Source organism: Pelodiscus sinensis, unplaced genomic scaffold (assembly GCF_049634645.1).
Source record: "Pelodiscus sinensis isolate JC-2024 unplaced genomic scaffold, ASM4963464v1 ctg74, whole genome shotgun sequence".
Classification (NCBI taxonomy): Eukaryota; Metazoa; Chordata; order Testudines; family Trionychidae; genus Pelodiscus; species Pelodiscus sinensis.
The window spans coordinates 76,241-101,152 of record NW_027465947.1 but is presented as its reverse complement, the minus strand read 5'-3'; the positions used below and the strand labels follow the sequence as shown (position 1 = coordinate 101,152).

Genomic DNA, 24,912 nt, shown 5'->3' with positions numbered 1-24,912 from the left:
TCAGCTGTGCAATATTTCTTTTTCACAGGGGCCTAGTCAATTTGATGTTAATTGGAACATTTATATGACGTATTGCCATTGAACTCACTTGAGTAAGAGTAATTTTACTAGATGTCCCATATTCAGCACAGGGGAATATGGCTATCCTAATATAACAGCAAGTTTTTTATTAAAATATTGGTCAAACCAATGGCAAGTAGGCTAAAGAGACTTAAAACAAATACTTGCTGGCAATAAAAAATGGCTGTTCAGCAAGAAATTTTAGCAACTGAATTAAGTATCCTCATAACAGTCATTCAGTGCGTCGGACTTAAATATCTTTCTGAGAAGTTATTCAAATTAGAACATTTTAGCATGCTAGAATTTCACTTAGTTCATCACTGTAGTTGTTGTGCAGCCTGCAGCTCATTTGCCCCAAGAGATTAGGTAATAAGATTACCCATGCTTTCGTTCCATATTTCAGGAAGCCCTGCAAAAAATTAGTTTCATGTCCCAGACTAAATAAAGTTTATTTGCCTAGCCTTTCTCATGGTGAAAATAACTACAAATAATAATTTATCTGCCCTCACAAAAAAGTACCTTTTTTTTGTAAATAGTGGGTGAATAAAGTTGTGCAAGGCTGTTGTAGAAGATGAGGAAATCTGCACTCTGTTGTCTAATATTCTCATGGTTTTCTTCCATTGATATCTGTGACATGGAGTCAGTTTTTGCAAAAACAATGAGTGCAAAATATTCATTGTGAAGTTCCAGTCCATGTTTCCACGACATGAGACTTCGCAATAAAAGCAAAAGTTACCAAAAATAAAAACCATACACTTAGCCTTCTGCCAAATGAAGCATGACTACCTGCATTAATATGCTTACTGTCCAACTACTGCATTTACACACCTGCAAACAGCACTCAAAAAGATTCAGATTAACTGCCACGTCACCAAGAACTGTTCATTATTTCTGCTTTTTCCTTGGATCACTATTTACTAAATTAAAAGACTGGGACATGAGAACTATTCATATACAAAGCAAAAAGGAAGGGAATATTTGTCACATTCCTACTTTTCTTGATAGTATTAGTAAAAAACTGTTTTATGCCAAGATGAATGAGCCATTCTTCAATATGTAATAAAATATTAAACACTGAGATATTAAGTATGGCCAATCAGACTCCCACTGCAGTCAAAGGGATTTCTGATGGAATCCTTGCTACAGAATGCAATTATGTATGGTAAAATAAAAGTAAATGGGCAATAGCTGCTGTTCACACCTAAATGCAAGCATTTAATATGTCTTGAACAAAAATATACCAGTCTACACTAAGAAAGAGTGCAAAAAAAATTTTTTTTAAAGTCTTAAAATGGAAATAACACTATCTTGAAAATACAGGTTACTTTAACCCATTTCTAACGGTGTCTGCCTCTATTCCCCAACAATTCACATGCTATTTTTCAGCCTGATAAAAAATGTTCAGGTAACAAAGAATTCAAAAATTGATTTTTAAAAATAATAAAATGTCCCCGTAACACTCTCACCTCCATAAGAACAGATCTTAACAGAGGAAGTCTGCAGAGACACAACTAAACAAGCAGAACTGGCAAGTGACCCTTTGATATAGTGCTGCTAGCAAGCTGCTACAATAAATGAATATTAATTCTATGCAATTTCATTTTTAAAAAACTATGAAATTCCCTAACACCCACCTACCCAGACAAGGCTGCTGGTGGAGATTTTAAAAAACACTTTTTTAAAGGTATGTAATGGATTCCAAGAATGAACTTGTGTTGAATGTTCTCTGAACCAGATAAAATAATCTCCATTCAGGAATGACTATCTGATTCAACAGAAAAAGAAGCAAGTTTTTGTTTTAAGAAAAGCAATCATGCCCATAAGACCTTTTTTCTGATATGTTTTACCTGGCTCTTCTCATAATTGCTATAAAACCCAAGAATTATCTTAATTTCTTCATGAACTTTTTATACCTATCAAGAAAATTTGAAAGCTTCTTGCCATAGAAGCAGTCCATATGCATCTTAGAAAGAGGACTTTAACCTAGGGCATATCTATCTACATAATATATCACTATAGAAAATTCACATCCAGAAGCTGAGGTAAGTTTTGCCAACATAGGCAGTAGTGTATAGATAGCCCTCGTGTAAGAAAAAGGGGAAATTACCTTAACTGCCATCAAGACTAACCCCATCATTAAGGTCATCTATGCTAACTCTGGCTAGGGCGAGCTACCAGTGGCTATCAACCTTTCCAGACTACTGTACCCCTTTCAGGAGTCTGATTGTCTCGCATACTCCAAGTTTTACTTTGCTTAAAACCTACTAGCTTACAAAAATCAAATATAATATTCAAGTGCCACAGCAAACTATTACTGAAACAAGGCTCTCACTTTTACCATAGAATGATACAATAAATCAATTGGAATATAAAACTGTACAGGCACTCCCCTAATTACAAACATCCAACTTACGAACATCTCTACACATAAACACTCACCTGCAGCCTCAGGGGAGCAGCCAAGAGTCACAGGTGGTGGTGAGCAGGGCAAGTGCTGGCTGGAGAAGTCCAGAGGAGCAGGAGGTGGTCACACAGCCAGCAGCTGGAGAGAACCAGCCCTTTGAAGTGGAGGTTGCTGCTTTTCTCCAGCCATGGGCTGCACAGCCACCCGCTGCTGCGCCTCTGGAATCCTCCAGCTCACGGCGCTCACCTTCTCCTGGGGAATGCAGCTGGATGCAAGAGCCAGCACAGAGCCTGCGGGGGGGATGGAGGGAAGAGGCTGGCCAAAGGATGCCCAGAAGTCCTTTCAGAATCTCCACCTGCCTCCTCATCCCCCTCTAAATAAACCTGCCTTTCCTCAAGCACCAGTATTCAAGGTTAAATAAAAATCTATTTCTACTATATTTCATTGCAAATATACAGTATATCAGCTACATTATGCAATAAACAGGCTTTTGCGGGCTAGCACAGGAACTTAACTACCATTTGCAATATTGTTTCTATGAGAAAATGTGTTCCGAGTTCCAAACAACCAACTGACAAATGAACGTTTGTAAGTTGGGAACTTCCTGTACTTACATTTCAGTGTACAGTACACAAAGTAGTATTACATTTAGTTTGTACTGACTTTGCTAGTGTGCTTTAGGCAGCCTGTTGTAAACCTAGGCAAGTACAGTAAACTTCCGATAATCCGGCACCTTTAGGACCCAGGTGGTGCTGGATTATCAGATATGCCGGACAGTCGGAAGGGGGGGGCTATGAGGGGTCTGGGGTGGGTGGGGATGCCACCCCAGACCCCTCATAACTCCCCCTTCCGATAGTCCGGCTCTGCTACAGGCGTCCCTGATTCAGCTGCTGCTGAAACTGACGCCTGGGGCAGAGCAGCTGGAGTACTGCCGGGTTGGTCCGGTAGCGCCGACCCTTGGCGCAGGGAGACCAACCGGGCAGCACCCCAGCTGCTCTTGGGGATGCCTCGGGCAGAGCAGCTGGGATGCTGCTGGGTTGGTCCCGCAGCGCCGCTCCTCGGTGCTGTGGGGACCAACCTGGCAGCACCCCAGCTGCTCTACCCCAGGTGTCCCCAAGTCAGCTGCTGCTGAAACTGATCAGCGGCTGATTCCAGGAAGCCCGGGGCAGAGCAGCTCTGCCTCGGGCTTCCTGGAGTCAACCGCTGGTCAGTTTCAGCAGCGGCTGAATCGGGGACACCTGGGGTGCTGCCCGGTTGGTCCCGGAGCCCCGAGGGGCAGTGCTAGGGGACCTACCTGGCAGCGCCCCCAGCTGCTCTGCCTCCGGCTTCCCCATTTCAGCCGCTGGTCAGTTTTAGCAGCAGCTGAATAGGGGAAGCTGGGGGCAGAGCAGCTCCAATGGTCCGGCTGCCCGGAGCACTTCCGGGTTCCTGATGATGCCGGACCATCAGGTGTGCCAGACCGTCAGATGCCGGACCATCGGAGTTTTACTGTATCTAGATGAGCTCATGTACCTCCGGAAGATCTCCGTGTACCCCCTGGCAGAGCTATCCCATCCAAAGGATGGTTTCGGGGTGGCCGCCATGGGTCCCTTGCTTTGGGGGGGACTTGAAGACTACGAGGGGACCAGACGCCAGCAGCAGGGGTCGTGCTCACCCCTGCATTCACCTGTGGCGAAGGGAGCCTAAACAGAAGAACTAGAGGACACCAAATGAAATTAATGGGGAGCAGGTTTAAAACTAATAAAAGAAAGTTCTTCTTCACACAGCGTGAAGTCAACCTGTGGAACTCCTTGCCAGAGGAGGCTGTGAAGGCTAGGACTATAATAGAGTTTAAAGAGAAGCTAGATAATTTCATGGAGGTTAGGCCCATAAAAGGCTATTAGCCAGGGGATAAAATGGTGTCCTTGGCCTCTGTCTGTCAGAGGCTGGAGAGGGATGGCAGGAGACAAATCGCTTGATCACTGTCTTCGGTCCACCCTCTCTGGGGCACCTGGTGCTGGCCACTGTCGGTAGACAGGATACTGGACTAGATGGACCTTTGGTCTGACCCAGTACGGCCGTTCTTATGTTCTTATGTTATGTTCTTATGAGCCACAAGAAGCGAGGTGACCCAGACCTAGCCTGCTCCGCTCCACCATCTCTCAACCCCATCATTCCACTTCACCCTGGCTTCAGCCCACTACACTCCCCCAAGTGGCAGAGCTGCCACTTCTCTTTCAAGGTGCTGCGTTTTTTTAATTGCCAGGTAAGCTCTCCCCTGGCAATAAAGACTGACTGCATAGCCCACAGCACACCACTGGGGCAACACAGTAACATGGGCAATACAAACATACCCTAAATCTAAACCGCCATGACTGAAAGCATACTAGCACCAATTGCGTGTCCCAGAAATTTCCTCTCAACTGTGTTATTAAAATAGTCCTGCCGCTATCTTACAGGAAAATTGTACTATGACCGGTAAACACTGTTGTTGCTACCATGGTAGGCGGGGCCTTATTTCAGAACAAGACTAGGACAGTAGGACCTTTACAGCTTAGGACTGGAGCAGAGCTTTAGCAGCACTAAGCACTAGCTAATCATTCACTTGCATACATTTCTAACTGCACGTCACTATCAGTCAACATCTTATGAAAAACACTGCATATATCTAAATTACATAAACTAAATATATCATTTAAGAGAGCCTCTCAAACATCCAGTCATGAACCATCGACGCCTCCTAGATCTCTCACTAGCAGCCCACAGAAAGAAGCACTTTAAGAAACAGCAGAAGACTAGAAGGGGAGTTAGTCCATTGAACTCTCTCATGAAGGATCTGCAGAATGAAACAGAAAAGTGCTGCACTAACAAGCAACAGAAACTACAAAGACAGGAGCTGAACTCTATTCAAATGCACTTCTATACAAGAAAGATCTTGAACAGCAATCATTAGGAAAAACATCTGGTATACTGCTTTGATTTTCAACAATAATCTTTGGACAAACAAAATATCATTTTTTTCCCCTCAAAGAAGTAAATAATTGTAAATTCACATGTATGTATACCCTGTCATTTATTTACTTCGTCAGTGTCTTCTTGAGTCTGATGGAATTAAACTCTCAAGTCTGGCAGTTTTTCTTAAAAGCAGTAATTACTTTATTTCTAGAATATACAATTAGGTAATGAAATATAAAAATGAGCCTGTTTAGTAGTATTTTATCCACTCTCACAGAAATACTACTGGACTGGAAACAGGCAGCCAATTAATTAATTAAATACAGCCACTTTAACCAAAAGTATAGAAACTTCTAATTTAAAAATTCAGCCGAAGGCAAAATACATAAATGATTAGCATTATAGTGTTTATTTTTAATTACACTGTGCAATTAGAATTCAGCAGGCTGTCAACTCACTTAAGATGCACAGAAAACCGATAATTTCACAACAAAATGCTCCAGTCAGAACACTTGCCCTTCAGTTGCTGCATTACATGTTTATGTTGGCTAGTTCCAGCACCAAGATGTCATGACAATATATTACACTCAAACTAAAAATGTTTACTCTTCTGATCACTTCTAAAAGCAGCACACATATTTTTGTGATAAAGAATAAAAGAGAAAACAGAGAAACGCACTACAGTCGTGACCTACTTGCTAAAGGAGACGTATATTTTTGACAAGAAGCCATTAGTCTCCGAAGTACAACTCTCTAAAAATGTAGCGAATTAAGAACAATCTATCTCTAATTCAGATTTATATTTACAGAAAATATTTTTACCACTAGAACAAATTCTTATTAAATATTTTACAGCACTCTAACATATTCAGCACCATACAGTATAAATACATTGCACGTGTATTTTCCCTGGCATAACTTGCAAACTGGTCAGAGCATACATAACATGTCAGTAGTTGTTGTATTTGAAGGTGCTTGTTCTTATTGTCACTGATTTGGAACAGACTATTTTTCAAGAAAAAGACAATAGTATCTAGCAGCTTTCAAGGTCCTAATCACCATTGTATCTGAGCCCTTTAGAAACCTTTATTCACTTTTCTAGAAAAATTCTACAGCTTTAAAAAGTACCAAACATTATAATGTCTTCAACTCAACAGAAAGTTATGCAGCCTGTAGCTCATTACCATACAATGTCTCAGAGTTTACTCTTACTCCAAACATTAGCAAAGATATGTGCAGAGATTATACAAGCTGTAAGAGTGTATGTAATACAATTTTGTCACTGAGGACCTGTGACGTAGTGGGGGTACTTGCTGGGATGTGGTGACCCCTGCTGTCTGGAGCAAGACCCAGCAGGGAAAGCCTCACTAGGCAGAGGTAATGCCAAACTTGTTGAACCAGTGGCCAGACACCCCCCATGGAGAGGAACAAAGGAAGGTGGAATGCTGCCCTGGCTGGGGGGCAGGGCTGGAAGAGGGTTAGTTAGTTCCTGGCTGGAAGGCAGGGAATAAGGAGCTGGGGAGGGGGCTGGGACTCCCCTATCTCAAGGGGGGGCACTGAGGCCTCTTAGCCCCAGTTCCTGTAACCAGATTACATCTGTGCTGCGCTGTGCTGGAGGAGCAATAAACCACCCTCAATTCCACTGGCTGGTGCAGCCTGTTTGTGCCATTTCGGGGTGCAGGAGACGGGGAACCCCCAACGCGCCGTCACAGGACCATAAGAGCTTTAATAGTAAGAGCAAAGCATAATTAATACTTTGCACATACAAAAATCTTGTAATTGTGTCACAAGACGTGAGTTACGCTCTTATATAGCACCGTATATGTTTGGAAACAGTTCTGTGTGAGCGTGGCCCAGCCTGGAGTAGCCCAAAGTAACAAAGAAGAGTGCAAGAAACAAGGAAAAACAGAACAAAACACTGCTTTAAACAAATTAGAGATACTTAACTTTGTGCAGACCAGTGTTCCCTCTAAACTGGGCACAGAACAGCTTCACAGGGGATTCATCAGCCCCGCCCAGTCAGTCAGCTCAGTACCTGAAGCACTAAGGCTCCAACTGGGGGAGGGATCACTGGTTAGAGGGAGCACGGGTGCAGACCATTTCTCCAGCTTATTACACAAAAAAGGCGCTTTCACCAATACAGTTTATGTACATTCCCCTAGGTGAAATTAACTATACTGGCAAAAATACTTTTATGCCCATGTCATTGCGATATTCCTATACCAGCAAGGACCCCCAGCACAGACACAATATCAGCCCCTTCATCCTCCAAAAAACTCAAACACCTGTTTTGCCAGTATTCTACTCAGGAAACTGGTGTAAACTATACTTGCCAAAGAACTTTTTTGCCAGTATAAACTACTCCGAAGGCATTACCTGGATAGTATTACTAGTAAATCTTTTCTAGTGCAGACTTGGCCTTAGAATGAGATATCAAAATATGGTTTTATTATTTACCTTGTAATGCTATAAAACACCTTCCACCCTAAATTGTTAAAAGGCACGTTTTATCATGGCCAAATAGTTGAGCCCTTTGGAGGTACAGGGTGAACTTCTCTAGTCCAGCATCTCCACCACCTGACTGGTGTCAAACCAGAGAATTTGGTGGACCATGGGAGGTCAGTATTGTCTAGCAGCATTGCCAACACTTCCACTGCTTACAGGGCTCTTAGAAGACATTGAGAGGTAAATTAGAGCTAAAGAACAGCACAGAACACAGAGCCAGAACTGGTAACTGTAAGCAAACTTTATGGAACCGCAGGAAAGTTGCCTACATCCATGATAAGTGGACATCCAGCTAACTAAAGTCATGCTGGATCATGGATGTTGTCAGGCCAGTGAGTGCCGGACTAAAGGGCTACGTCTAGACTGGCATGATTTTCCGCAAATGCTTTTAACAGAAAAGTTTTCTGTTAAAAGCATTTGCGGAAAAGAGCATCTAGATTGGCACGGACGCTCTTCCGTGCCAATCTAGATGCGCTTTTGCACAAAAAAGCCCAGATCGCCATTTTCCATTACCAGACTTCAAAGAGAAACTGCTGAGCTACAGTTCATCTTCAAAGTTTGACACAATCAACTCTAGATTAAACAAAGACTGTGAATGGCTTGCTAACTACAAAAGCAGCTTCTCCTCTCTTGGAATTCACACCTCCAGATCAGCTACTAGAAGTGGGTCTCATCCTCCTTGATTGGATCTACCTTGTCACCTCCAGCCTGATCCTGGCCTGCATATTTATACCTGCCTCTCGAAATTTCCACTACATGCATCTGACGAAGTGGGTCTTTGCCCACGAAAGCTTATGCTCCTACACTTCAGTTAGTCTATAAGGTACCACAGGACTCCTCGCCGCTTTTGCAGTTTCAGACTAACACGGCTACCCCTCTGATACTTCAAAAAAGTTTAAAAGTGAAGTGTAAGGAATTGTTCAAAATTCCCAGAAAAGCTCTAACTTGCAACAAAGTGTGGAATACACACTGTAGTTATGTTATGATAGTACCAAAAAGCCTTAACCAGGTTGGAGCACTATTGATACTTTCTCAAGATGTTCAGGATTGAGAACCACCACCCAACCTTTCTGCCTCCAGCAAGAAGTATTACTTATGGTAGCTGGATGTCATTTCCCTTCATGCTCTCAGCCCTTCAGCAAGCAAACACTCTCTCTGGGGCTCTGCCATCCATCTGCTAGGGTTAACAGTTCATGTATCCCAGTCCCTGAACTCCTCAGAAGCACCCTTATGCAGTATCCAGCTAATCACTGGACACCCACAGTAATTATCAGTAAGCTCTCCCCAAAGAGCCAGCATACATACAACTTGATGGGCACAACTCAGGATCAGCTCCCATAGTATACACACAGTACTAGAAACAAATATAAGCTTATTTACAGAGATTATGATTTAAGAAATAGTGAGCAAGGACAAGAACAGGTCAAATATAAAAACCAAAAAAAAAGAGCCTTCCTAACCCTACCAGACTAAATCCCTGCCTAAAACATTTTCTCACCTAAAGCAACCTCCTTCATGGTCACAATTCAATTTTAATGCATAAAGCCACAGTCCTTTTTGCTTCCCAATGTCTTTTTGCTTCTCCCTGATTCACTTCCTGGAGTGCTGGCTCCAAGGTGTCTTCCTAAGCTCCTGTTTGTTTCAGGTTCTCTTGTGGACCGGTTTTTCCAGTTGACTTTCACATGTAAATGGAGCTTCTATTGTGTTGACTTTACAATGCTTAATCTACATATGAATTCAGGCAGACATCTGAAAATACTTCCCCCTTTGTCTGGCAAAACCAGTTTTTCAACTCTGCAGAGGAGTAAAAACCTTAGAACAAACTATAAGGCAGGGATGGGGAACATTTTTTGGGTCAATAACCACTGACCCACAGAAAAATCAGTCAGGGGCCACACACAAGTGAGAAGCAAAAAAAAAAAAAAAAAAAAAGCCCTCACTGACTTAGTCCCCAAGTGAGGAGGGAAACAACCCCTCACAGATGTGGCCCCCAACTGAGAAAAAGGGAAAAAAGGCTCATGTCACTCCCTTTGAGCTCCAGTGAGGGGGAACACCAAGGCTCAGGGCTGGATTATCTCTTCAGGGGACATGGGGCTAGTTGATTTTGGTGGGCCCCCATAGGCTCTGAAGTGGGGCCAAAAATGAGAGGTTCAGTGTGCAGGAGGGGGCTGCAAGGAACAGGTTGGAGGTAAGGTCCAGATTATCAGCGGGAGGGAGGGTGCAGAAGCAGGCTGGAGGTGGGAGGATGGGTTCTGGACAGAAACAGGCTAAGAGTGCAATGTCTGGGAGAGAAGTTGGGCACAGGAACAGGGTGAGGATAGAAGGGAAGGTACAGGAGTGGGCATGGGATACAGAGTCTGGGCAGGAGGGAACAGGCAGCTGGGGGGCACAGGTGTCTTTGCCTGACTCTGCATGCTGAAGGGAAGCACTCGCTGCTGCACCACCTCCCCACCAGTCAATGGGAGCGAACGCAAGAGGTGGAGGGGCAATGCCTACAGGGAGATCTCTACCACAGCATGCAGAGCCACTTCCTCCTCCCTGCCAGGCAGAGCATGCAGGCTGGATCCAGCCCACAGCTTGCCTTCACTGGGCCCACGAGGCGAGGCTCCTTCCCTTCCCCTCCCTCCACAGTGAGAAGCCAGCACTGGAACATAGTCCCATTATGCTACAAACACAGAAAGAGAGCAAACCCCTATCCCAAAGGGCTTAGAGCAGGGGTCTCAAACTCCTGCAGCAGGGCCATCTCCAGCAGGAGCGATTGCGCACATGGGCCTGGGGCTCCCAGCAGCTAGGGAGGCCCTGTCCAATACTAGGAATGCATCGGATAATCAGTTAACCTGCAGTTCTGCAGGGCCAGGAGCTGCTCCAGCCATGCAGGGCCCCACCCAGTTAACTGATTAATCAGGATTTTACATCCCTATCTGTTAGCAGCCCCAAAGCCCTGCCTTCTCCAACCATGGCAATCCCATCCCCCAAAGACTCAACTTCAGAGATTACGGGGGCCCTGATGCAGCACAGTTTCAGTGATAGGGTCCCCTTTCCCCTGTGCACACCCTGCAGCAGCAGAAACCACAGGAGAAGCAGAGCCCACCGGGTGAGTGCACTCACTCCACTGCACTCTGCTTCCCCATAGCTCCTGCCGCCTTCCTTGGAGAGATGTCAGACCTTGATAAGTATCAGACAAAACAAATATACCGTATTTTGTAACACATGTAATCTGACCAGTTTAATTTGGTGTACACCTAGCACACCTCTCAAAGAGTTTTTTGAACTCAAAGGAACTCAAAATTATTTACAAATGACCTATTTAAACACACATCACAAAATATATATACATAACAGCATCAATGACGGGGACAACATTATCCCTTTACTTTACACCTGCTCTCTAATTCATTTACACTCCAATTTATATAATGAACATATCAAAACAAGTCTAGGCACAAGCAGAATTAAATCATACATCGGACAAATTGGCAAATCAACAGTTCCAAAAACTACCTCTGCAAAACTGAGAAATGCAAAAATCCTCACACTGCTACCCATTTCCACCTTCATCCCAAGAAAATGCGAGCAGAATGGGTTTCCAGGCACCTGCAAGGTCTACATTTGGTTCTCCCAAGCCAAACAGGAGGAAATTTAATTCAAGAATAAAGTGTACTATGTTCATAATTTCCTGTCGCCCAAAGGTACAAAGCTCAAGGATCCCAGGTGATTTAATCTGTTAACTTAAAATGAAACACAAACAAGCCCGACACTGAAAAAAACCTTCCAAGCAGCTGCACTCTATGGGTCTATACCAGTGGTTCCCAAAATTTTCGGCATCACAGCCCCTTTTTGATTTTTGAGAAACCCTCATGCCCTCGCCCCCCCCGGAATAGCAGCAAAACTTGAGCAAAAATAAAATTAAAAAAAACTGACCAGGGCCAAAAAACAGAAATAGCAGCACAACTTGGGGCGGGCGGGGGTGAATTGACGGGGGGGGCCAGTTTGGGAACCACTGGTATAGACCCATATAGTGCAGCTGCTTGGAGGGTTTTGTTTGTGTTTCATTTTAAGTTAACAGATTAAATCACCACCCAGTTTGGGAACCCATGGTCTATACAGACAGGGCTGAATGTTATCCTTATCACATTTCAAGAAAGACGTAGGAAAATTGGAGAAGGTCCAGAGAAGAGCAACAAGAATGATTAAAGGCCTAGAAAACATGAGCTATTAGGGAAGACTGAAAGAACTGGGGTTGTTTAGTTTAGAAAAGAGAAGACTGAGAGGGGACATGACAGCAGTTTTTAAGCATCTACAAGAGTGTTACAAAGAGCAAGAAAATTGTTCTCGTTGGCCTCTCAGGATAGGACAAGAAACCATGGGCTTAAACTGCAGCAAAGGAGGTTTAGGCTGGAAATTAGGAAAAAAATCCTAACGGGCAGGGTGGTGAAACACTGGAATAAATTGCCTGGGGAAGTTGTGGAATCCCCATCACAGGAGATATTTAAGAGCAGGTTGGATAGAGATAGTGCTTGGCCCTGCCATGAGGGCACAGAACTGGACATGATGACCTCTCGAGGTCCCTTCCAGTTCTAGTGTTCTATGGTTCTATGATTAGAGATGTTTTTGCTAATAGCCTGACCTAGTCTTGTGGGGTGGCTCTTCAGTTGTGCTGCCAACAAGGGTTTGCTACCTATATTGCTTCCCTTCTCCTCTCCAAAGCAATGGAGAACCTCTCAGCCAAAGACCCCATATCCCAACAACTCAAGTCTCTATACCCTAAGCTCAGGAAAATAGAAGGTTCCCAGACTAATCCTCTTGACTGGGGCAGGGATTGTGCCTTTTTGTGAAGCACAATGGGCATCCATACAAATATTAAAAAACAGCAAATGTTTAGGCTCTCAAGTTGCTAAAATGAATCATAGATCTCAGACCCTTCAAAGACTGCAGAAGAACTTTTTAGCACTTGCCAATCACATCTCCAAGAAGAGATGGAAGTGAACACTGCTGCCGTGAATTAAAATCCCCGATGACAGAGAAAGGAGAATGCAGAGAGTGATGAGGAAGTGAGAAGAGTAATAGGATGGGTCAGGTGGATAAACATGGGTAGTCCTTCCAGCACGATGAACTAATATGCACCACACTCCAACATGCTACTAATGAGATTCTCACCCAGGCATTGTCCATGAACATTGTTGGCTCCAGGCTACCAAATCGTTCCTATTGCCTTCCAAATGCATGGGATGAACTTTCTGACTAGATTTTACAACAACAGGAAGACTACCATGTTATTGGTACAAGACTTTCTGCCTCTCTCCACAGCCCGAAGTCAGTTATTCTGGCATCTGTACTCCAAACTGCAAATGTGTATGTAATTTGCTGTCCACTAATGAGCACTAGGTCTTTCCCTAAAACTTTTTCATAGGCAATCTAGACTGACTGCTAACCTCCAAATTATGTGGTTAATTTCAGTATAGTTTGATGGAATTTCAATTAATATATCATGAGCATAAGTGAAAAATACATAAATATTTCAAATTTACAAATAAAATCCACTCCACTCCAAAGGTTCCCTCACCTTTAATCTGAAATTACTGCACTTTTACCCTGTTGAACCAGTGTTAAGTATTTACTTGGGTAATATTGTTTGAGATATATTCACCAAGATTTTGGGCTTGTTTTTTTGGTTAATATTCCAAACAATGAAAGAAATGCATGTAAATGATAGAAAGAAAATGATATATCCACACTCGTACAACATGGTAACAGAAAAGGGGAAGTATTATTGATATACTGAAGAACTCCCCATTTTATATACACTACAAGAGATGATTGAATACTGTGGGCTAGGCTCCTAATGCAAAAAGAAGATACCACTCATCACCACCACAAATTGCAGAACCAAATAGCAACTACTTCCTGTTCTCATTAAGACTCTTCCAGTGATGTCTCATGTATAGCTACATGTACCATTTCATTAAGTTTTCACGGCATTAAAGAAAAAAGGAAAACAAGGGAATTTCATATTTCCTGCCTGAAGTAAATATTCCATTTAAAGCAAATATAAGAAAGTGTTGATGTAGTGGTTCAATTTTGGAATTTGTAGTCTCCATGCTCTTGACAGTTTTCTTACATAAATGACGCAATATTTTCCATGACAAGAAATTTCAGTTGGTTATAATTTCTACTGAAAAAGAAATGCACATTTTGCATTTGAACACTGTACAAAAGTTCATGGCCATGAAATTTACTTTTGTTAACGAAGTTTATTAATATGTCCAAAAGGAAAAGCAATTTAGAAGTCCCCACAGATCTCCTAAATGTAAATCAGAAAGACTGGTGTATATTATAAGTAAGTTCTTATTAAGAACTGCATCCAGATCACCAAAATTAATGGTAACTATAAGCTACCTTCTTAACATATAGTTCAGCTGTGCACCATAGGAATGTAAAATCCCCTGTAATCAGCTAACCGGTTAAATTTAACATCTAATCAGTTAACTTACAAATTACTACACAAATTACCTAATACAAAGTAATGTGTTGATAGTGTCTTATATAAAGTGAATGGGTTATTTTATAATTTTCTATATTGCCTTAGTATAACATCAGGATTTTTCCCAGCTATTTTAGCTCTTGCGTATGTGTGTTGGGTTGTGGGTTTTTTTAAAGTTGCATCATGGAACTAAGTAGTTTAAATCTCAAACCTAAATTCTAAAAAGCACTTTAAAAACCACTGTAAAATTGGAATGCAAAAGTTTGTGCTTTATAATGTATAAGTAAAGCAGATAAAATTGCTGCCTGGTGGCATTTAGCTGATCCAAGAAATACTTGACGGGTTTATAATTGTTCAATCCTATTGTAAAATACAAGTCTCAACTTTTCATTCATAATCTTGGAAATCCCACTGCAAAAACTGTAGTGGCATATTATGTAATTTGATAAATATATGAATCATGCTTTTGTTTAAACCGGCTACTACATTTTCTACTGGCTACTACTAATAGTGTCTGAACATCAAATAAAATTCCCACTGAACTGCAAATCAGAATCTGTTAACTCTCTACCATCTCCATCTGTTCTACAGCCTAGTCTCCCTAAGACAGAGTAGGGAGAAAGACAATCCTGTTTTAAATTAGAAAGTTAGTGAAGATTCAAGAAAGTAAGGATAAAACAGGCAGCAATTTTTTAAACTATATATATAGCAACTTCTATAAGAAACATTTGCTGGTAAAAGTAATACTTAACATTCAGCCATAGATCTGAATTTATCACAAGGATTGCACTTACTTGACAGTCTGCTATTAGCCAGCTCCATTATCGCTATTTGCAGTTTTTTAAATGTACAGATTCAGAAGTAACTGTACAGAGCCTCCATTACAAGTGGATTTATAGAAAGCCACAGACACAGCAATAATCATCCTCATTAAGCATCTCTTCCCACAGCCCTGCATTATGTGGACACACAGAGGAAAACATTTCTTCTCTGTTACCCACAAGCTTAGATCTTTCTGCTTATAATCACAAGCTCAGGCAACTGTCATTGGCAGAAGCATGAAATCCAGTCCAAACATACCCAAAAACAGTCCCATAAGCAAAAAATAAGTTAAAATACCTAAACATCTCTCAGTCCACAACCAAATAAAGATAAAAATGCCTCTATTTTGATTCTCCAACAGCAGAAAAATGCATCAGAATAAAACATTAACTATGGCTTCTATTATTTTGCTAAGACATCTATCCAAGATGCATTTATGTTCATGCACACAAAAAGAAAATGGCAGATGGTAATATTTGTAACTAAGCTGAATTATGAAAATCTTTTGTACTGAAGTGAGGCATTAACTCTTCAGCCATAAGCTGTTTTAACTCCTTAGTACAAATGTTCATGGTGCATCGTATTTCAGCAATAGGATACATGTCAAGAAAATTACACTTTGAGTCAGTCAATGGGTTAAAAACCACAGGAAGTAGTCTCAGGTTATTTGTGTTTCATCTTCCACACACTCAGGTCACAAGATTGGCTGTTACGATATGCAGCTTTTACTTCTTGATTACGAAGTTCAGTCTGCTGATTATACACTTTAACATATGGATATATCAAAAATAAGTTCTCAGACTCATAACTAGCCACCTTGGCAGAAGTAATAAAAATTGGGATTAAAGTACACTGATACCATAAAACTGTTCTTGTGGCGTGTGGTATACTTTATTTAAAAATCTGCTTTAAAACCATGTCAGCAGACTTGGAACAATCGCTCCAGTAACCAGTCAGAATGCCAAGTAATTTACAGTGTAGGTCTTTGGTAATTAAAATTAAATTTGTCCTATCTCTATCATTTACTTTGAAAATATAACAAAGGTGGTTATGCAAGAAATATAAAGAGACTCCATTTGCTCACCTTCTCTGCTCAAGTTAACTATCTTTGGAGAGTACCAAACCAGCAAATATTCAACAAAATGCATATCCAAAGCTATGATTATCCAGTTATTTCCAGAATAAATCACTTTTTATAACTCAATTCTATTCTTGACAAGAGAGCATTTTATTTGATATTGACAGTACAACTTAATTTAGTTACATCTGTGGTAGATGAAATAAATATGGATCTTCAAAATGGTATGAAAGAATTGCCACAGTCAGTGTCCTGGAAACAGAATCCATCTTTTTCTATATGAATATATCTTGGCTTAATAGCGTGGAAATACTTTTTATAAATTTTAATTTATGCTAAGCATTTAAACTGCAACTGAAATGCCAAGTTAGAGTTTAAAAACAGTTTCAAGATACTGGAAATCTCAGAAAGTTAAATGCATTAGTTTATAACGCAAGTTTTTCCTCTTCCACAATAATGATTTCTCTAGCTACATTTTTTATGTCTAAATTGAACTCTGATTCAATACTGTGACTTCATGGCTTACACACCTTTGCACTGCAATATAGTCCACCATGAGACGACTAAAAACTCCAAGAATCTGACCCCCAAAATGTTACTTTAATAATTCAGAAGTCTTGGGATTTCATACAATCTGCCAGTCCCTGCTCTGTTAATAAAACAAACCAACAGGTTGAAAGGGAAATGGCTCACAAAGTATTACATCACTTGCATTTTAAAAAGGAGCCTTTTCTTCTAATTTAAAGACCACCTCACCAGTCCAAGTGGGGGCAAAAGTTGGAATCTTATACATTTTAAAGCCCCTTTGAAAATAAACTGGGGGGGGGGGCAACAGGAGGAGATATAGTTGGAAGTGTAAAGACTTATTTTCCAGCTTCAAATTATCATATAGACAACTATAATTTCATCTCTCATATCTAACTCGGAGGGGAATTTTTCCATTATTTTTCTATTCCGTTTTAAAGACCTTTGAGAAATACTATCAAAACCATTTTGTTCTTAGCACCCAACATGCCACCACCTATAAGAATTTACTCAATTCTTAAGGATCAGCATGATCACTATTCATAACTTTAAAAGAATTCATATCATTTTTCTCTTTATCGTCCATTGACATTATTCTAGGAGCAGAAAGTGATCACCACTGACCCTCAACACAGGAAAAAATGCAAAAAGATTGAGTACCAAGCTTAGAAACCATTTTCATGCACTTTTTTCTTTGAAGGAAAATGATAAATGCTAATAACCGTCAGTGCAAAAATGTGTTTAGATATTTTTCTAATTACCCCCAAATTACCTTAAATCACTAATTGTATACTTTGAATCAAGAAGGCACTTTCTGACAGCTATCTGAAAGCAAAAACCCACAAACCAGTATAACCAAAGTCAGGAGACCCACAATGGGTTTTTTTTCCCTCTATCTATCTGTAATTGAAAGAACAAAGCTTTGAAGATAAAAAGCCCAAAACTTTCAGTTGCCATTTGAAAGGGCGAAGAAGCCATTGTGAAAGCATGTGGGTTTCCAGTGCTACTACTAGAATGGTGTCATTGCCTCTTTTCCAGACTATTTGGTAGACCTCGCTGAAATCCAAAATTTTGTTTCTGGACATTTGTCTCTGAGTGTAGGAGCAAGAAAGGCAACATATTTCTATGAAGTTTCCTATCCTAGGCAACCCAGGTAAAGTCAGACACAATCTGATCATATGTATGACTTTTAATAGGTAGGGGTCAGAGAAAAATGTGTGTGGAACCGGAAATGAGGAACTTTCCAAAGCCATGGCGACTTAGGGACATTCTCCCCCGAGAAAGGTCACTCGGCCATTTTCGGGACCGGAGTCGTGCCCCGCCCGCCAGGCCGCGTGCACCTGGGGCGCCGCCGGCCGAGGGGGAAGAGTTTGAACCGGCGCAGAGACGGGAGCGGGGGGCGAGTCTCTGCAGCACCTGGGCGCGCGCTGCGGCCGCTCTCGCGCTTCCCGCAGGCAGGTAGCAGCCCAGCCCTCCGGCCAGGTGCGGGGGCCGAGCCCGGCGCTCCCGGGCAGCACCGACGTGCGAAGCGGGGCCGGTCCCGCGGGGGCGGGGGGAGCCGGGCGGAGCCCCCCCGGCCAGCGCGGCCCAGGGGCCGTGGCCCCCGCGGGGGGCGGGGCCCGGGCGAGAGGGAAGGGGCCGGTCGCGGGGGCCGCGGGCGGGCGGGGGCCGGCTCAACAGGCGGGGGGCTCGCGGAGCCGGAGCCGCGGGCTGGGGGGGCCTGTGGGGGGCGGGCGCGCGAGCGGAGACCTCACTCACCGCGGGGCTGGGGTGGCCGCCCGGCCGCATGCTGCCTCCCGCCGCTCCGCCTCGCCCGCCTCGCGCCTCCCGGCTCGCTGCCTCAGCCGCGCGTGCCCGCGCCCCGGCGCGCCGCCGACAGCCCGCCCGCTGCGGAGCGAGCCGCGCGTGCCCGCCGCTCCCTGCCCGGGCTCAGCGCCGCAGCGGGTAGCGCTCGGCCGGCCCCCAACGGCTCCCAACGGCTCCCCAACGCCCGCAGCCCCCACCTCAGCCGGCCCCCAATGGCAGAATCCTCCCACGCACACGTCAGCCGGCCCCCAACGGCTCCCCAACGCCCGCAGCCCCCACCTCGGCTGGCCCCCAACGGCTCCCCAACGGCAGAATCCCCCCTCACACCTCAGCCGGCCCCCAACGGCTCCCCAACGCCCGCAGCCCCCACCTCGGCCGGCCCCCAACGGCTCCCCAACGGCAGAATCCCCCCCTCACACCTCAGCCGGCCCCCAACGGCTCCCCAACGCCCGCAGCCCCCACCTCAGCCGGCCCCCAACGGCTCCCCAACGGCAGAATCCCCCTTCACACCTCAGCTGGCCCCCAACGGCTCCCCAACGCCCGCAGCCCCCACCTCGGCCGGCCCCCAACGGCTCCCCAACGGCAGAATCCCCCCCTCACACCTCAGCCGGCCCCCAACGGCTCCCCAACGGCAGAATCCCCCCCTCACACCTCAGCCGGCCCCCAACGGCTCCCCAACGCCCGCAGCCCCCACCTCGGCCGGCCCCCAACGGCTCCCCAACGGCAGAATCCCCCCCTCACACCTCAGCCGGCCCCCAACGGCTCCCCAACGGCAGAATCCCCCCCTCACACCTCAGCCGGCCCCCAACGGCTCCCCAACGCCCGCAGCCCCCACCTCGGCCGGCCCCCAACGGCTCCCCAACGGCAGAATCCCCCCCTCACACCTCAGCCGGCCCCCAACGGCTCCCCAACGCCCGCAGCCCCCACCTCAGCCGGCCCCCAATGGCAGAATCCTCCCACGCACACCTCAGCCGGCCCCCAACGGCTCCCCAACGCCCGCAGCCCCCACCTCGGCTGGCCCCCAACGGCTCCCCAACGGCAGAATCCCCCCCTCACACCTCAGCCGGCCCCCAACGGCTCCCCAACGCCCGCAGCCCCCACCTCGGCCAGCTCCCAACGGCTCCCCAACGCCCGCAACCCCCACCTCGGCTGGCCCCCAACGGCAGAATCCTCCCCCACACACGTCAGCCGGCCCCCAACGGCTCCCCAACGCCCGCAGCCCCCACCTCGGCCGGCCCCCAACGGCAGAATCCTCCCCCACACACATCAGCCGGCTCCCCAACGCCCGCAACCCCCACCTCGGCCGGCCCCCAACGGCAGAATCCTCCCCCACACACATCAGCCGGCTCCCCAACGCCCGCAACCCCCACCTTGGCCGGCCCCCAACGACAGAATCCCCCCCCCACCTTGGCCGGCCTCCAACAGCTCCTCAACGCCCGCAGCCCCACCTCGGCCGGCCCCCAACAGCTCCTCAATGCACACAACCCCCACCTCGGCCGGCCCCCAACGCCCGCTCACCTTGGCTGGCCCCCAACACCCAGCTCCCCGTCACCTTGGCTGGCCCCCAACGGCTCCCCATGCTCGGCTCCCTCCCACCGCAGCCGGCCCCCAATGCCCGGCTCCCCCTCACCTCAGCCGGCCCCCAACGGCAGAATCCCTCCTTCCTCGGTCCGGTCCCCTCCCCACCTCAGCTGGTCCTCAATGGCTTCCCCTCACCTCAGCCTGTACACAACATCCTCCCCCCCACACTCAGCTCCCCCACCCACCCACCTCAGCCAGTCCCCAACACCAGTCCCCCGTCCCGGTCTGGCCCCCCCTCACCTCTTCCACACCTAGCCTCCTTTACTCTCACCTCTCACCCACCTCAGCCAGCCCGCAGCAGCCCCCCCCACCTCCTACTAGTTCCCTTTCCCTCACCCCCGGCCCTCTTATCGAGCACCAGCCCGGCCCCTCTTCCTCTCACTTTACACCCTGCTGCCTTTCCCTCAGCACCTGCCCCCCACTCACCCCACCCACTTCCCTGCCCAGCCCCACCCCCCTTAGCCTGCTCTCCTTCTCTCAGTCTCTACCCCCACTGCACTCCCCAGCCAGTGTTCCCTCTAGTTTAATTTCATCCATGTCCAGAATACATTTTGTTCTATGTGTGTACGGAGGCATGTGCAGATGTGCACCACCAGTGAAAACACAAGCTGCCATCTGTGGGCACTCTGCTTATCAGCATCCAAATCTCTTCTGGGTGGCCACCTGAGTGCTCAACTTACAGGGATCTTGCCCAGCCCACCCACTTTCCGATCACGCTGTCCCCCTCACTCAACCTCTGTCCCATCACCTAGCCCCACCCCCTTTCCCTCACCCCAGTCCTTCTCATCTCACTTTCCTTGGTCACCTGCCCCCTCTCAGCCCACCCCTCTGTTCCATTCCTGTCCCCGTCACACTGTGCCCTCACCCCACCCCCTTTCCCTCACTCTGGTACCTTTCCCTCAATGCTCTCCCTGGCCTGCCTCCAATAAACCTTCCTCAGCCCACAAGCCTTCCCTCAGTTTACATCCCCTCACCCATCCTACTGTCCCCCTTCACTCCATCCCCTTTTCCCTCATACCAAGCCCCCATTCTGTCTTCCCCTGCCGGGCCCAGCTTCTCCCTCTCACCTCATCCCCCTTCCCTCAGTATGCAGCCTTCTGCTATCCCCACTACCACCACCTGCCTGCCCCTTGGCACCCACTCCCCTTCCCTCAGCACCCAGTCCCTCCCAGCATGCCCCCCATCCCGCTGCCCTGTCCCTAGTCATCCTCTCACTCCCCCAATCCTCTATGCCCAGAGCCCCACAGCATCCTCACCCTATCCCACTTGGCCTGGGTACTCCTTGGATCTCCCTGCTCTCCAGCTGTTTCCCCTCAGGTGTCCCCCAGCCTGGCTTCTCATCCCAAGGCTGTCTCCAGTCTGCTTACTTCCTTTCACTGCCTTATGGAGCTTGCCAGTCTGAATCTCTGCTCTGTGCCAGGCCTGCCCTGGGACAGCTGGGCACCCCTCTGGGTAGCAGTGCTCTCACCTGAGGGAAGAAGTAGGAAAGAGTTAAACTGTTGCTTGCTCTAGTGTTTTGGGTTCACAGGGATGTGTGAGCAGCCCATGCACTAATATCAGCTGCAGCCAGGGACAAACTGCCCCTGGCTTTCCTCTCCCCTAGTGCCCCACAGTTTCAGGTGGTGCTCACAGCTTGAACGTCTCTCCCCTGCAGCTGAGACAGGTTTGTCTGCCTCCTATCAGATACCACCTATCTCCCTCTTCTGTGAAGGGCCTACAGGGCAGAGGTGCGCCTCCTGAACACGTGCACCAGAGTGCAACAACTTGGCCACCTCTGCACCTCACACATTCCTGGGGCTGTTAAAATCATGAATAAAAAGGACATAGTGTATTTTCAACTATGTCTTGAATCCACTACCTCTTCATAGTGTTATATGGGTTTATGCTTGTTGGGGCAAGCCTGGCCTGAGGACCAAGATTTACCAGGCATACACTAAAGATCCATATCTGAGCCACATTTGGAGAGGAAGAAATGGAGACAAAAGAAGAAACAAGAGCCAGGCAGAAGAGCAAAAAGAAGGAGCTGCTGGAGACAGAAGAAAGAAGCAAGAACCATGATCATCCAAATACAGTAATATTTACCTTCCCTTTCTCATCTTTTTTTCTCCTGTACATTTTTAAATCTCTTATAGATTTGTTCCCTCTCAGTTCACACATCTCTCTCTCTCATTCCTCCATCCCTCTGTTGGATTTATTCCTTGTGTTCTTTTGACTGCTCTTCCTATAGTCAAGTTCTTTCTGTTCCATTCTCCTCCTAAAGTCAGCCCTAGGGTTGCCAGATCAGAACTCACTTTTTTTCCTTCCCTTTTAGCTTCCAGTTTAGAGTCTTCTTCCTTAGCCCCCCCCCCCCCCCCCCCCCCAGTCAGTCCTTCCCAGCTGCCAGAACTACAGTTTTATTGCTGCAAGCTTTGCCAGGTCATCTATCCAGCATGATTTGAGGGGCACACCCACATATCATGTCCATAAGTGCAAGTCGTTTTAAAGCTGGCAACTTCCAGTGCTGAGGGATGGGAGACAGGTGGGAATTGAATCATAGAATAGAATCATAGAATACTAGGACTGGAAGGGACCTCGAGAGGTCATTGAGTATAGTCCCCTGTCCTCATGGCAGGACCCACTACTGTCTAGACCATCCCTGATAGACACTTATCTAACCTACTCTTAAATATCTCCACAGATGGAGATTCCACAAGCTCCCTGGGCAATTTATTCCAGTGTTTAACCACCCTGACAGGAACTTTTTCCTAATGTCCAACCTAAACCTCCTTTGCTACAGTTAAAGCCCACTACTTCTTGTTCTATTCTCAGAGGCCAGGTATTGGAATTAGTGAGATATCTCCCAGGCAGCGCAGATAAGGTTGAAGGAGGTCTTCAGCAGCCCATTGTACTACCTTTCATAATTCAACAACCCTTGAGAAAGAACAAAGCTGCACCAGAGGGACAGGTGTGGAATGGAAAGGTATTTGCATGCTACACAGCCACACTGGACCAATACAAGCACTCTTCATCTGTAAGAGACTCACAATCCTGGCTCTGTGATGCTCCATTATCTAATGTTTGTAAAGCACTCCCAGATCCTTGCATCAAATAATGCAGAATCGCAGTTACTGTTTCTATCCTTTCTTTGACAACCCACCAGGCTACGTCCTTCCACTTGCCCACTCATCCCCAGTCATTGCTCTCTTCCCTAGATTTTTATCACCCCTATCACCCAAGTAACATGTGAGCCCAAACTCTGCAAGGAACAGTAGAGATTCCTCAATGCTCCATGGGGATGCTCTGTGTATGGCAATAGCAGTCACAGCAGCAATTGGAGAAATAAACAGATTGTGGCAACTGGAGGTTACTTTTTCATCAAAGATGAAATGGGGCATAATCTTTGAACAAGACAGTTTGGGCATGGTGGAAGGGGATGGTTCAGAAAACCAAGCAGGCAATTTCCCTATTAAAAATGAGCCTCTGGCTTGGGAAATAAGGCTTCTCCTTCATTCAAGCTGGGAGTAGCAGAGTTCTTGCAATGCCTTTGTTCTTCTTCCCCACACTTCACAGGAAGAGAAAGGGAAAGGGAGTGATCTTTTGTTAATCCCAGAATTTATTTTAATTTGTTTTTTAGCAAGTGGTGCTCTTCATCTACATATTATCTACAATGTAAATCCTATTCATTTTGTCATTGATCCATAACATGGAACCATCGCAACTTTAATATGAATAAATTAATGCCAGAAGAGTTTTAGTGCATGCTCACTAGTCAGCTTTTACATATTAATGGTTTCACTGTTTTAATAGACAGAGATGCTTTGGGGAACTGGCTTGAATTCAGTCCAGTTCAGCAAGTCGTCAGCAGTCCTTGCTCTCTGTTTGATGAGCTACAGTGGATGAGTTGGTGGTCCTAATAAAGTTCACAGTGGACAAATATCTACCTCACAATAGGAACTAACTAGCAACTTACATAGAACAGCCATACTGGGCCACACCAACAGTCCACCTAGCCCAGGGTCATACTGTCTTCCAACAGTGGACCATACCAAGTTCTTCAGAGATAATAAACAGAACACACAATCATTGAGTGATCCATTCCCCATCGTCTGTGCCCAGCTTCTAGAAGTCAGTGTCTAGGGCTGCTCGGAGCATGGGGTTGCATCCCTGAACATCCTGGCTAATAGCCATTGATGGACCTGTCCCCTATGAAGTTATCTACTTCTTTTTTGAAACTCGTCATCGTTTTGGATTTCCCATCATCCCCTGGCCACAAGTTCCACGTTGTGAGAAGAAGTACTTCCTTTTATTTGTTTTAAACCTGCTTCCAGAGGCCACATAAAACTGCAGATAGCAGGGGAGCATATCCAAAAATTCTGGGGGAGCATGTAATTGACCCACATGTTGTGCCTCTTCCTCCACCCCTAACTCATTTCAGCAGTCTGCAAAGCTGGCAGCAGGAAGAGCTGGAACTCCGGCAGCAGATAAGAAGCAGCAGCCTGATGTAGTGAGGCTGGGGAACTCAGTCAGCCAACAGGCTACTTCCTTCCCTGCACTGCATGGACACATGGAGGCTGCGTCTAGACTGGCATGATTTTGCGAAAATACTTTTAACGGAAAAGTTTTTCCATTAAAAGTATTTCCGCAAAAGAGCATCTACATTGACACGGATGCTTTTGCGCAAAAGCATCCGTGCCCAGTATAGATGCGCTTTTGCACAAGAAAGCCCTGATGGCCATT

At 46.0% G+C, this 24,912-nt stretch overlaps 1 protein-coding gene across 1 annotated transcript in view; it reads right to left on the bottom strand.

The window, feature by feature from the left end:
* The window catches only part of LOC102455999 (receptor-type tyrosine-protein phosphatase F-like), a gene marked incomplete at its 3' end in the record, with an annotated part of 547,172 nt that extends 528,405 nt beyond the window's left edge, over positions 1–18,767 (bottom strand). The window contains exon 1 of the mRNA XM_075917250.1: positions 18,568–18,767. The remainder of the gene's footprint in view (positions 1–18,567) is intronic.
* Between the last annotated feature and the right edge of the window lie 6,145 nt (positions 18,768–24,912).